This window comes from Lupinus angustifolius, unplaced genomic scaffold, assembly GCF_001865875.1.
Source record: "Lupinus angustifolius cultivar Tanjil unplaced genomic scaffold, LupAngTanjil_v1.0 Scaffold_371, whole genome shotgun sequence".
NCBI classification, from domain to species: domain Eukaryota; kingdom Viridiplantae; phylum Streptophyta; class Magnoliopsida; order Fabales; family Fabaceae; genus Lupinus; species Lupinus angustifolius.
Window position 1 is genome coordinate 29,916 of NW_017727768.1, and position 15,707 is coordinate 45,622.

Consider the following 15,707-nt stretch of genomic DNA (forward strand, 5'->3'; position numbering starts at 1 on the left):
ACCAGTTGTTAATCGATTAACTGGGCATTTTTCAGCAAGTGTGTAAAAACCCAAAAAGTGGAACTTGAGCTCCACCACACCTATTCAACCCCCCCTTCTAGGTGTATTCCGCCACTGATATCTAACAAATGTATTATCGTTGGCATGTTTTTTGCTCAAATATTATGGATGAGGCAACAACTATTACACTTTGGTTTAAAACTTGTTAAAATACCAATGAAATGCAATAACACTAGTGCCATAAATCTATCAAAGAACCCCATTCTTCATTCTATAACTAAGCATATTGAGATTAGACATCAGTTTTTAAGTGACCATGTTCAAAAAGGTTATTGTATACTTGAATTTGTTGAAACCTCGAAGCAATTGGCAGATATTTTTACCAAACCCCTTCCACGGGATACATTCTTTGTTTTACACAGAGAACTTGGCATTCTTGATGAAAAATATCTAAACTAAGTTGCTTTAGGAAATTGTATGCCTTTGCTTGATCTTTAATATATGCTTATAAGTGATATATGTTATGAATGCATGTTTCCTATGCTCAAATTATCTTCATGAATGGTTTAATGCTTCTCTAGTGTGTCACATACCTATTAGGTTAGAATATTAGGAATAGTATCTTTGCATACTCTAGAAATCTCTAAATTGCACTAAAATTTAAGTTAGTTATTTCAATAATCAATTGTTCTGTGTCTTAATCAATTAACTTGAGTTCTAGTAACCAGAGAATAAATTTTCCTCTTGCTTTTAATCGATTAAAGAACATCTTAATCGACTACATGGGCTCAATACTTTACAAATTTGAAAATTTTAACTTGTTTAATCGATTAACGTGTGCCTTAATCGATTGCCTGGGCTCAAAATTCAAAAAGTTTGAAAATTTTAAATTGGTTAATTGATTAACCACTGCATATAATTGATTAATGGCAGTAGTATATCAGGTTCAAATGCAATACTAGGTCATTTCAAATTTAGAACCCTAAATCCTCTTTGTTTCCCCCTTCTAAATATTTTTAAAAATTGAGTGGTCCTAACCTATTCTATAACAAATCTGGACACCTAAACATATTTCCTTCTTCCTAAAATCCCCAATTTCTATTAAATCTGAAATCTCTACCGTTTCTCATTTTTCTTAGAAACCCTAAATCCCAAAACCCAGAAAATCAATTATTCAATCAATTAATCAACTCCATACCTGAAAACATGAGTGAACCATGTGCAATGAGAGGGAAGCATTCTTCCAAACGTTCTAGAGACATAGACAAAGGTTCCTCTTTTGCTCAAGGTGGAAGAAAGAATCATGGGGATCCTTAATACTCTCCTATACTCCAAGAAGCTCGTCTAGCCAAATTTCAAGGACAAAAACAAACATACATCTGATATGTGGATGCGGCGTGGCAAGTCGAACAAGGATTTGAGTTCCCACATGGTTTGGAAACTCAAGGAGCGAACAAGTTTATGGAATTAAAAGGTAAAATTTATCCTTCGCTCATTCGGGAATTGTATAGTAATTTTAGGTATAAGGATGAGGTTTATGTGTCGATGGTTATAGGAAAATGATAGTTTTGGATGAGGTTTATGTGTCAATGGTTATGGGAAAATGATATTTTTTGATGAAGAACTATTTTTGGTTGTTGGAGGATTATGAAGTGATGGATCCATGATAGGAGATTGCAACAATGAGTTATAGGACTCATTTGATGCTATTGAGATGTATAAGTCATGTTTAAGAGGACCTCACTTATTTGTACAAGGAGAATTGACCAAAGCTGAATCATTATCTGTTGAAAACTAACTCTTGAACTATCTGATTGCATATATTTTAGTTCAAAGAAACACCAACCATGCTCAACCTATAATCAACAATCTCAAGCTAATGTTTGCCATAAGGGAAGGCATTGTTGTAAACAGGCCTTCTGAAATATTGAAAGTCATGAATGATATAGCTTCTTCTTCTTCTTCAGGGTTAATTGCATATGGGATTTTCATCTCCCGTGTCATTGACTACTATGAAATTGACACGTTAGATGTGGATACAATAACTACAAATTCTCGAGAGCACCTTGTTGGTGACAATCTTATTCACAAGATGGGAATATAAAAGTTTGGAAATATATGGAAATATCAAGACGATCATAACACCGACGTGAATGAAGACTTACCGTATGAAGATATTGCTGAAAATCTTCGTGAGAAAAACCCCGAGCAACCACAAAATGAGGCAAATGTTGAGCCTCATGAACCATCTTTTGGGCTTGTGCACTTGGATGCTATGGAACAATGCCTAAATGCGCGAATTGATAGACATTTTCAGTCTTTGAGAGACTCCATGGTAGCTGAGCTCCAACAGCAGCAACAAAAGTTATTCGAGGATCTTGAACGCATCATCTTCATTTTGCGCGCCACGCATGGCTCAGCACAACCACCACCACCCCAAGAATAGCCTTGATAGGATTTTCTAGACTCTAGGGTGTGTGTATGCTTTTGAGATTGTATTTTGTTGTTGGTTGTACTTTGTTTTGAACTTATTATGTACTTGATGCACTTATTATGTAAACTCTCATAATCTTGTCATTAACATCGATTATGTTTGAATTATTGCATGAAACTTTGACTATATCTAGCGTTTGTGTTACATTAATTGAATGGTTAATATATGCCTTATATGACTTATCTTATATACCATTAATCGTTCTATGTTATTCTTGCCAAAATCACACAAATGGATATATCGCGCAATTCATTTATGCCATAATATGATTTTATAAATGAATATTCGATTAACTCCATGCATATATAATCGATTAACTAATAAAAATTGTGCACCTGTTTAATTCTTCTGAGACAGCTTAATCGATTATCCTTGATTAATTAATCGATTAAGACCAGTAAATTTTGTGAAAATATTTCCTTCCTTTTGGCCATTACTATCATATAATCTCAGCTTTTTTATCATGCCAAAAGGGGGAGATAAGTGTTGTTTGAGCTGTTTTGCCGGTTGCATTGAGCTTCCACGTGAAATCTTGAATGCTACCCTTGTATCACCTCTTACATGGTTTGAGGGGGAGAAGATCTGTTTCAGAGTTTGTCATCATCAAAAACTGGGAGATTGAAATGGAAAATAGTCAAAGGATGCCATCAATGATTAACCTACTTAGTTTTGATGAAGACGAGGAGTTAAATGAAAGCTTGAATACTTGGACATTACCAACAAACAACATTCCAAAAACTCAAGGTCAACGTCATAGAACTTAGGATTACTTTATTTGTTTAGAGTCCTAAGATGCTTGACCAGTATTGAGTTTAGGTTAGGTAAACCCAAGATAGAAGTCTCAGAAAAAGTCTAAAATGAAAATCATATAGGTTGAGGCATTCCATCTAAGTATATATATATATATATATATATATATATATTAAGTAAGATTCATGCATTTGCATTACGCATACATGGTTTTTGTGCATAAAAGAATCACCTATTTTAAAATCATGTATTGCATGTTCTTGCATTATAAAGAATGTTTACCATACAATTAAGAAAAGTCATTTTCATACATATTAATCAATTAACTATTTGATAATCGATTATATCTTGTTGAAATTCGTTAATTGATTAAGGTATTGTTTAATCGATTAGAAGGAGTTACGATAGCTAACCTCACAAGATTTCTAGCTTATTAATCTATTAAGGAGTTTGATAATCGATTAAGCCATAACTGAAAAACTATTTTCATAAGCACGTTAATCGATTAACGTAATATATAATCGATTAACATTTGTTACGATCAATTACATATAAAAGCTGTGATTTTAACAAATGTGGAGAATTCAATAGATTCCAAGTTTTACACATTGAGAGAAAAAGACAACCCAAGATTCTCAAAGCTGCATTTTCAAGAGCATCTTACTTATCTTTGAAACGTTTTCATCCATTTTTATTTTGGATTTTTTTTTTTTACTTTTTGACTTGTAAAGAGATTGAGAATTTTTCCTTGAACACTTTGTCAACGATTCCTCCCAACTTAATTTCTTCCATCAACCTTCCTTTTGAAAAATCCTCTCTTTTTACTTAGAAAAGTATAGGAGATTATTTTTGTCTTTCCATATTAGGCTCAAGGGTTGATTTTAAAAATAAATTTTTATTTAAGGCTCAAAGGGTTTAACAAAGGATATTCCTATTTTTGGTTGGTCATTTTTGGTCAAGTGGCTCATTCTAATTGAAAGAACTTGATCATATCCTATCAAATTGTGTGCAACCAAGTAAAGAATGATTCAAACAAAATCAATTGTGCAAAATCAAAACGTTTCTCACTAGGCTCACATAATAATTGTGTTTGGCTTACACTCCCTCACAAGGTTGGGATTCACACTTTTTAATACAAAAATATTTGCAAAGATCTTGTTACATAAAATTAATTTTCAAGTTATGACATTATGAGACTTTTTCACAAAAGTTTTAGCATACATCTCATTTTGCTCAATCAAAGCTTAATTTAAAGTATGCTGAACATTTCTAATCATGTGATCATGCTTCAAAAAAATTGTTTTAGCCATTTTGTTTTCGGTTTTGAAAATGTTTGAGTTTTTTGAACAAACAAATTTACTTTTTACATATTTACAAAGTCTAGTAAAAAAAGGAAAATTTTTAAATTACATGAAGCCTTGTCCCCCCATTTTTAAATGAAGGCTTGTCTCAAGCCTTAAAAAAAATTTGGGCTTTACTTGATGAAATTTAAAATTTTTGTTTAACTTAAACTAAAAATCATGACTTAATAAAAAAAAAAGACACTCTATTAAATAAAATGCAAAAAAATATGAAATTTTGAGATTTTTAGGGAAAGAAACCACCGGAAGGCCTTTTTCTCATTCCTCATCATTGTCCCTTTCTTCTTCTTCTGTTGTATCTTGAGATCTCCCCTCGGGCCATTTTGTCATTGCTACAAATTCTTCATAGGATCCTCCCTTGAAATCACGTTTCTTCCCACGGTAGATGTCTTTAATCCCACGGTAGATTGCCTTTTGTTGTGAATTTTGCATTTGTTGTTCCTTCATTATGGCATCTACCATAGAAGTCATGGTCCTCCCAAATTCACTAGGTGGCTTCGGGTTTAGGTCACCAAATTTCTTTTTAAGCTCAGATTGAGCTTGGGAAAGGGACTTTTCTTTGCAATGTTTGGTGACATTAGCATGGTTGATTTCAGTTTTGAGGGCCATCATTTCGTTGTAGGGTTCAGGCACATTTTGAAATTTGCATAAGTCAGTGATAAAAGATGGAAGAATAATTGAAGGGATACCTTTGTTGATGCAATCCCAAATAGCATTTGAGATTACTGCAGCAATATGAATGGCGTCTTCATCATAGATGGAGCTAATTAGCTTTGCTTTAGGAAGAAGGATGTCCGACACATGTAAGGAAGGCCATATGTTGGAGAGTATGAAGCTTGCCCATATTTGGGTTTGTTGATTGAAAATAGGCCCAAACATGTTGAGCTCCAAGTCCTCCAAACATTGACTTTGCCTAACATACTCTTCTTCATGACTTTCTTCTTCACCCAAAGAGGATGCTTTGAGCTTTATTTGAAAATCGCACAAGTCATGATCATCACTTGTTGGCTTCCATGGGTTACCCAAGTATTCATTGATGACTTGCTTGCTATAAAAAACTTGAGTTCCACTTACCCAAGTGTAACAATTTCTCCTTGCCTCACTTCAAGTGATTGAGTTGGCAAAAAATAGTTTGACTACATCCCAAGAAAACATTTTCTTTGGTTGAGCAATTTTTTGCCACCCATAATTTTTTATGATGAAATGAAAACCTCCAAAGTCATCATCACTCAAGTTAACATTTGTTTCCAAAGTTATAACATTTTTTAGTGTGAGTTCTTTGAACTTTTATTTAGCATCATGGGAGACAAATTTGGAGTTGTTACTCTCCCTTGAGACTTCCTTTCCTCTCCTTGTTGAACTTCGAAAATTCATGATGAAAGTGAAGAGAGAATTTGAAAATTTTGAGAGAAAAAGCTTTTGAGTTAAGGAGAAAATTTTGCTTGATGCTTATGTTTCAAGAATGGGTGTTTATATAAGAGTTGGAAGTCCTTGGTCAAGAATTTCGGTCAAAAATTTAAGAAAAACTCCTCTTTTGAGGAATTTGTTTTTTGGTTCCAAGGTACTGGCCTAGTCAGACCTGCGCTGAGCGCAAGGTCCCCCCCGCTGAGCGCATGGTCCCCACGCTGAGCGCATGGTTCCCCACGATGAGCGGTGGGTCAGTGGTCTAGGCTTGACCGAGTAATGAGTTTTGACCAAGACTTTGACTATATTTTGGGCCTTTTTTTTATTTCTGAATTTTGCACATTTGGCCCAATAACCCATTTTTATAAATCAAAATTTTGCCCCTATTCAAAAGGTTATTTTCCAATTTTTGATTCCTAAAAATACAATTTTACTTTTAAACATAAAATTTAGAAAAATGATAAAATGTAGAAAAGAGAATTTTATAAAATTTTATCTCAAAATATACTGGGTTGCCTCCCAGCAAGCGCTTCTTTAATGTCATTAGCTTGACATTGATCAACACTTCTACTGCCCCGATGGTCCGGATTCACTTCTCAAGACTGCATGACTATGTTCTCTAGGATTTATTTTTGTGGTAGCTAAAAATGTTGATTTTTCATTTTCAGCTATTTGTTTGGCCAGCTGGCCAATCTGAATTTCCAAATTCCTAAGAGAAGCATAAGTGTTTTTCTGATTAGCCATGGTCATCTGCATAAACTGGTTCAGAGTATCCTCTAGTTTGATACTTTTGTCCTAAGTTGGATGCTGATATTGATTATTTTGAGGGTAGAAGTTTTGTCTTTGAGGAGGATCTTGCTTCCAAGGTTGATTCCTTTGAAATTGATTATTACCCCCTTGAGGGTAATTACCTTGAAATTTTTGCCTTCGAGCATTCCCAACAAAGTTTACCTCCTCATTCTGGCAAACATTGGCATCATGGTTCTCATTACAGTTGTCACACCTAAAAATCTACTTCTTTGAGTTTTCCCGCAATTGTTTTGGTAAATCATTAAGCTTTTGGGTCCCTTCTTCTAACTGTTGTTGAAGCAATTTGTGTTGGGTCCCCTCTTCTAAATGTTTCAAGATAGTATAGGGTTATGTCGAACCACAAGGAATTGCCTATTAAAATGAATCATATAAACATGTCAATGCACAAATAATGGATTTGAACATATTTTCATTGGTTTTTGTTTAAAGTGAATATAAACAAGTAACAATAAACATAGAACTAAATATTAACAAATTCTTGAGGAGACAAGATCATTTTGAATAAGGAAAATATATTTCTCATCTTCTTTTGAGTTTGAACAACTTAGACAAGTTCTTATGTTTTATTTTGGTTAACCCCAAAAACCAAGGTCTGAAATCCTCCTTTTAGTGTATATCCTAAAATGGTAGAATGATGAACATTAATATTCATTACTTAAACAATACTACGGCCATAAAAGAGATTAGGTTGTCACACCCTAACCATTGGTGACTCTAATATTGAATGAGTGATGAATGTAAGATCTTAAGAAAAGCATGCTTAACTTGGCAAATAAACTAAGTAGTACATTTACTCCTTAGTTTATTTGTTAAGTGTTTGAGACAAGTAATTTTATTGACTTGAAATCATTTTTTAGGTGATCAATTAAAAAGAGCATTAAGTACTTCTCTAACAAATAATATTAACCAAAGCACCAACTTGAATGATTAAAATTCAAACTTTTATAAATTAAGAAGAAGTAGAAATTACATAACCTTCTTCAAAAGAAAATGTTTAGGAGCATGAGCCATCCATCCAAGGATTGGATGCTTTTGAGTTCCAAATGAGAGTACAAAATTGATTTTTGCATCTCATTTGCCTTCTCCTTTAGTGTATTAATCTTTCAACAAATTGACACTACTGTCAGGATGATTTGTTGAGAGGAGAAAACTCCCAACTAAAATAAATACATCGAGATACGCTTTCAACAAATTGGCCCCTCTGCCGGGGAATTGCCTTAATAGTAAAACATTTCATATTTATATGTCATTAATCAAATAATTGTGCATAAACTTATTTTTTCTTTTGTACAAATTATTTCTTTTTAAACTTTGTACAAAAATGTGGATTATTAAATATGTATATTATTGATTCACTAAATTCTTCTTGGAAAATAGAGAGAAGAACTTTTTTTGTGCATGAGCAGGAATAAAAAACTTGAATTTTATCTTCAACCTGAAATAGAGAAAACCCTCAAGAAGCAAAAAAGAGCACGAAAGAAGGCCCACAAAGCCAAAACTACTTTCCAAGAGAAAAGAACAAAGATGGCAGAAAATAATGAATCTAGGGCAGAAAACCAAGGCAGCGTTGGAGGATTTGTCAGTTTCAATCCCAGAAACATGATAACAATCGGGAGACCTTCCGGTTCTCAAAGGCCGGTTGAAATGAAAACAGGGTTGGTAAAGCTCATGTACGCCAATCTTTTCATTGGATTAGACCACGAAGATTCGTACAACCTTCTCACTAAATTTTATGAGTTGGTTGGTACTACTGGGATCTCCGAGTCTGAAGAGGAGACCATCTTTCTAAGACTTTTTCTGTTAACATTAATCAGAAAAGCCAAAGAATGGTTCCTTGATCTCCCATAGCATATGCAAAATAACTGGAATACGATGGAAGAAAAATTTATGTCGAGGTCCATGATGCCAATGAGGTCCATGATGCCAATGTCTGCCAAACAATTGCGGGAAAACTCAAAGAAGCAGATTTTTAGGTGTGACAACTGTAATGAGGTCCATGATGCCAATGTCTGCCAAAATGAGGAGGTAAATTTTGTCGGGAATCCTCCAAGGCAAAACTTTCAAAATAATTATCCTCAAGCGGATAATAATCAATTTCAAAAGAATCAACCTTGGAGTCAAGACCCTCCTCAAAGACAAAACTTCTACCCTCGAAATAATCAATATCAACATCCAAATCAGGACAAAAGCGTCAAACTGGAGGATACTTTGAACCAGTTTATGCAAATGACCATGGCTAATCAGAAAAACACTGATGCTTCTCTTAGGAATATGGAAATACAAATTGGCCAGCTGGCCAAGCAAATAGCTGAAAATGAAAAATCAACATGTTCAGCTAACACATAAATAAACCCTAGAGAGCATAGTCATGCAGTCTTGAGAAGTGAATCTGGACCATCGAGGCAGTAGAAGTAATAAAAAGTGTTGATCGATGTCAAGCTAATGACATTAAAGAAGTGCTTGCTGGGAGGCAACCCAGTATATTTTGATATAATATATTATAATAATTCCCTTTTTATCCTTTTTCTAAATTTTGTGTTTAAAAGTAAAATTATATTTTTTTTAGGGATCAAAAATTGGAAAATAATCTTTTGAATAAGAGAAAAATTTTATTTTCAAAAATGGGGTATTGGGCCAAATGTGCAAAATTCAAAAATCAAAAAGGGGCCCAAAATATAATCAAAGTCTTGGTCAAAGCTCATTACTCGGTCAAGCCTGGACCACTGACCCACCGCTCAGCGTGGGGAATCATGCGCTCAACATGGGGAACCATGCGCTCAGCGTGGGGGACCATGCGCTCAGCGCAGGTCTGACCAGGCCAGTACCTTGAAACCAAAAAAAATCCTCAAAAGAGGAATTTTTCTTAAATTTTTGACCGAATTTCTTGACCAAGGATTTCCAACTCCTATATAAAAACCCATTCTTGAAACAATAACATCAAGCAAAATTTTCTTCTTAACTCAAAAACTCTTTCTCTCAAAATTTCAAAATTTTCTCTTCACTTTCATCATGAATTTCCGAAGTTCATCAAGGAGAGGAAAGCAAGTCTCAAGGGAGAGAAACAACTCCCAATTTGTCTCCAATGATGCTAAGGAAAAATTCAAGGAAATCACACTCAAGAATGTTATAAGGAAAAATTCAAAGAAATCACACTAAAAAATGTTATAACCTTAGAAAGAATTGTCAACTTCAGTGATGATGACTTTGAAGGTTTTCTTTTCATCATAGAAAATTATGGATCGCAAAAAATTGATCAACCAAAGAAAATGTTTTCTTTGGATGTGGTCAAACAATATTTTTCCAACTCAATCACATCAAGTGAGGCAAGGAGAAATCGTTATACTTGGGTAAATGGAACTCAAGTTTTCTACAACAAGCAAGTAATTATGATTATTTGGGTAACCCATGGAATCCAACAAATGATGGTCATGACTTGTGCGACTTTCAAATGAAGCTCAATGCATCCTCCTTGGGTGAAGAAGAAAGTCATGAAGAAAAATATGTTCGGAAAAGTCTATGTTTGGAGAACTTGGTGCTCAACATGTTTGGGCCCATTTACAAATTTTGTATGACTAAACAAACCCAAATATGGGAAGGCTTCATATCTCCAACATATGGCCTTCCTTACATGTTTCGGACATCCCTCTTCCTAAAGCAAAGCTAATTAGCTCCATCTATGATGAAGACTCCGTAGATATTGCTACAGTAATCTCAGATGCTATTTGGGATTGCGTCAACAAAGGTATCACTTCAATTATTCTTTTATCACTGATTTATGCAAATTTCAAAACGTGCCTGAACCCTACAACGAAATGATGGCCCTCAAATCCGAAATCAACTATGCTTATGTCATCAAAAATTACAAAGAAAAAACCCTTTCCCAAGCTCAAACCAAGCTTCAAAAGAAATTTGGTGACTTAAACTCAAAGCAACCAAGTGAATATGGGAGGACCATGAGTTCTAAGGTAGATGCCATAATTACTGAACAAAAAATGCAAAATTCGCAACTAAAGGCAATCTACCGTGGGCTTAAGTTCATCTACAAATTCTGATGCACACCGCTCAGCGCACCTGCTTCACCGCTAAGTTGCTTGTTCAGCAGCTTCTAATCGTGTTGACTGGGACGTGGCCTGGTGCTTGCTGAACTGGTAAGGAGTCTGGTTCTCCGCTGAGCTGCTTGGATGGACCGCTGAGCAGCTTGTTCAGCAACTTGGTTATGTGCCAAGCTCGTGTCTGACCGTGTCAAGCAGATTTCTGACCGTGCCTGGTCTAGTATGGTGCTAGGCTGAGCAGCTAAGCAGGTCCACTCAGCTGCCTGGTTGAGCAGTTTGGTCCAGGTCAGGCTGGTGTCCAGGTCAAGTTGTTGTCCAGGTCAGCTCAGTGTGGCTTGTTCCATGCTCAGCTGCCTGGTTGAGCACCTTGATTTCTTGACTCTTTTTTGCTTTGTTGACTGATAAGTGCCAAAAGTATACACTTTTCACCATCATTTTAGGGCACTTATCCTATGCAAATTGTAGAAAACCAACTTAAATTAACACTTTTTAGGTAAATTTTGCATGATTAAATAAATTAGTTCCTTATTAGTTCTTGTCCAAGTTTTCTTTGAGTTTTGTAGGAAATTGAATATTAAAGAATAAATTCAAAGATGGATAAGAATTCAAGCCAAAATTCAAGACAAAAGCTCAAAATGAATTGCTAAAAGTAATCAAGTTAAAGCATGGCATGATTTGTGCTTAATTTGGTTACTTAGCCTTTACGAAAGGTAGCTTACTTCGTCTTGAAGAAACCTAAGTTAAGGTAGGCCAAGCAACGTAGGCAAGGCAACTTGCAAAAATCAAATGCTTACCTTAAGTTAAAGAAAACAACCCAAAAAGGCCAAGCAACCAACAAAAATCAAGTAACAAACCAAAGGAAAAAAGGTTGCTTCACCATGAAGAAATCTTGCACAAAGCTGTCCAGCCAAGCCAAGCACCAAGCACCAGGCCAGGTCGGCCAGGCACCAACCACCAGGCCAAGTCAGCTAAGCTGCTGAAACAGGCAGCTGAGCGTGGAACCAGTCAGCTGAGCGGCTGAAACATGGAGCTGAGCGGGGAACCAGGTCATCCAAGTTGCTGAAACATGCCGCTTAGCGGGGAAACAGGTGGGCTAAGCGGCTGGCGACCCAGAAAAGTGATTTTTTGGTCAAATCATGGAACATCTTACTTTTCTTTACTTAAAGGCCAAGAATATGACCTCATGGATGACATAAGGCTATGACAAGAAGAAGGAGGTGTCACCATGCATGTAACCTAGCCCACCATAGGGGTCAAGTAGGGGCCAAAGTGGCTCTTCATAGGGGCCAAAGATGAGCAACTTAGCTGCCAAACAAGGCAGCTGAGCATCCAGCACCTTGGCCTATAAAAAGGAACGAAATTCTGATTTGAAAAACATTGTAAATTCATTCTAAATTATTCCTAGTTGATTCCTCTTCTATTCCTTTCATTTTAGGTAGTTTTTAGGATAGTTTTAGAGTAGATTTTCATGCAATTCAAGAGGAGAAAAGGAGAAGGCAAATGAGATGCAAAAATCAAATTTTAGTTATATAATTGCTAAAAATGTTTAGCTAATTTTAATTTAGCAAAAGTTATTATATGCCAGTGAAGGTTTGTTTATTTGATAAGGATTTAATTCATATCCTTATAGGATATATCTCAAATATCCTCTAAGGATATAAGTTCAAATTTTATTGTCAAAAACTAACAAGCCTCAATATTCAATTCACCAAAAAATTGATTAAATATATATAGGTATATGTAAAGATATATTACCAACTTCAACTTCAAGTGGTACATGTTTGATTCCCCTTAAGCAAAGTCTCGGATTCGAGTCTTGTATATGAAAAAATACTCGTTGGGAGAGTTAGTCCCACATACATGTAGATATTTCTGGCTCAGACATAATTGCCTCCAGTACGAAAATACATGTGAGAAACAAAAAATAAATATGTAAAGATATATTTTTAACTTTATATTTTCTTTAAGGCCACTAAATAGATTTTGTACCCTCTAATCTACATTAGGCTAAAAAATGTTGAATACTTATGTTATAAAAATATTTTATATTTTTTTGGTACTATTGATATATTTTCTCAAAAATCAAACATTTGCTTAGGGGTGTAAAAATTCGGTTCGGTTCGGTTCGGTTTTTTGTGCATTTTAGTGACCGAACCGATCAAAAACATATGGTTCGGTTCAGCTCAATTAACCGCAACTTTAACTATAAGAACCGAACCGAACTGCTCTTGAATGGTTCAGTTCGGTTCAGTTCCACGGTTTTTTCATTTAATTTTTATAAAAAAAATATTTCATCAATTGAAAATTCAAAATGTATTAAAAGAGATATTGTTTATCATAAAAGGATAAACATTACTACTATTACTATAAAAAATTATGATTCATATATAACAATACACTTCATGATTAGTAACATATATGACAATTAGTAAAATATATAATAGTTACATTTATAACCTTACATTTCATAATTAGTAACACATGTAACAATACATGTATAACAATATATGATATATATTGGTTTCAAACTCAATATCACAAAAGTTGAAAATATGTTCCAAATCATAAGACATTAGGAAACAATTTAGTAACTAATAACATATATAATACTAACTTAATAACAATTTAGTAACATATGTAACACTTCAATTCACACAAAAATTGATAATTTAAGCTAGAAAATTGGTTGAAGAATTTAAACAATAATAAAATATTATTTCTTAATCCCTAGTATATATTTCTTTAATATGTGGTTCGGTTCGGTTCTAACGGTTCCTAAATTTCTAAAACCATAAACCGAACCGAACATAAACGATTCCTTAAAAATATAACCGAACCGAACCGCGAAACGGAACCGAACCACATTTTGCGGTTTGGTTTGGTTCGGTTCCATCGGTTTCGCGGTTTAAACCGAGACCACTTACACCCATACATTTGCTATTGAGGATCTAGTAGGGCTTTATACCACTAGATCAACGCATTGTTGGTTTATATTTTGAATTGATATTTATCTAATTTGAAAATCAATTATCTTTTTTTACTTCCAAATTTTATAATAAAATTTCCCTCTCCCAAAAATGAAGGTGTTTTGTGCACATGTATAGTTTGAAATTCATAAAGATCTCATATTCTTTTTAAATATATACATATAAAATATAATTATATGATTGATAAATGTTTATATTTTAATTATATAATTGCTTAAAATGTTTAGCTAATTTTAATTTAGCAAAAGTTATTATATGCCCATTGAAGGTTTGTTTATTTGATAAGGATATAAGTTCAAATTTTATTGTCAAAAACTAACAAGCCTCAATATTCAATTCACCAAAAAATTGATTAAATATATATTGGTATATGTAAAGATATATTATCAATTTCAATTTCAAGTTGTACATGCTTAATTCTCCTTAAACAAGGTCTCGAGTTCGAGTTTTGTAGATGAAAAAAATACTCACTGGGAGAGATAGCCCCACATAAATGTGGATATTCCTGACTCGGATGTAACGCCCCGAAAAATACTCTTTATTTATTACGCGGAAAAGTGAGTAATTTTTTTTTGAATTGGTGTTATAAAAATTGTTTCCTTTTAAAAACCATTCTTTTCCGGGACATCACTTTAAGTAACATATAACTCGGAAAATCAAAACCGGTTACCTAACAGTAATTGATATGATACAACATTTCCTAAATATACATCTTCATAGATATAAAAGATCATAAGTACTTAATATACATATCCAACAAGAAAGGGCGGAAATATTAATCATCGCCAAAAGACACTAAACAAAGACATGAACCAGCTGAAGCCGTTAGTGTTTCGAAAGTCACAAAATGATAAGCAACTCCTAGTGGCTAACTCCAAAGCTAGGGTACTGCCTCTTCCTCAATTCCTCGTGCCCCCTCCTAGAACATCACGGACGGGTAGCTCCAAATCCGAGCAAGCTGACTATCTGACGAGCACACATCCGAAAAGCAAGCAATAGAAAAGCAGAAAAATAGAGAGAGTAAGACATCTAATGAATATAATTCATTGACGGCAAGGACTTACTCAGAATATTACACTCAGATATGAAAAACAGTTCATATATATATAACATATTACATTATAACTCATCGGTTGTTCTCGTAAACAATTATTCAATCCACATGAGTAATATAACCAAACTCATCAATTGTTCTCATAAACAATTATCTAATCAACCTATGTAATGTAAACAACACTTATTTCCATCAATATCATAATTCACCATTTATCAATATATCATTCATCAATAAGATGTCATGACTATAATTAAATAACACATAAATGAGGATCACAACCCCAAATACAACATACACATATATTATCTATAACCGACATCATAACCCACCATTTATTAATATATCCAATAATATATCAACATACATTTCATAAACAAATATCATAACCACAAGTAATCATATGTGCATAATGTTGATGATGCATGATGTTTGTAACTCAAATGTGGGAATCCACTTCCACAAGTGCAATATATGCATGCTATGTCGTGATCATCCACCTCACACCAATATCCTCCCAATAACCTAGTCGGAAATAAATCAAGAGTACAGGTCCCATACCAAGCCACTTTGTACGCACCAAAAAGCATTTCCTAAGCCAATTGATCAATAAGTTCCATAGGAACAGTCCATAACAGGACGATGTCGTAACAAACGCTTTCTCTTTCTGGGCATCCCTTTCATTGATCCAGATTGCAAAGAGGGGTTGTCAGATATCGTCGAGTTTGGCCTGTGAGAACTGTCCGATCCAACAGGTTACCTCCCCAGGAATACAAGGGACTCGTCCCACCCAGA

General features: G+C 34.4%; 1 long non-coding RNA gene across 1 annotated transcript in view; it reads right to left on the reverse strand.

Annotated features, from left to right (window-relative positions):
• Positions 1–705: 705 nt before the first annotated feature.
• LOC109341128 overlaps positions 706–15,707 on the reverse strand; it is an 18,309-nt gene continuing 3,307 nt past the window's right edge. The window contains exons 2-3 of the long non-coding RNA XR_002106899.1: positions 11,938–11,943; positions 706–717 (exon numbers count right to left, since the gene is read on the reverse strand). This is a non-coding gene — a long non-coding RNA (uncharacterized LOC109341128). The remainder of the gene's footprint in view (positions 718–11,937; positions 11,944–15,707) is intronic.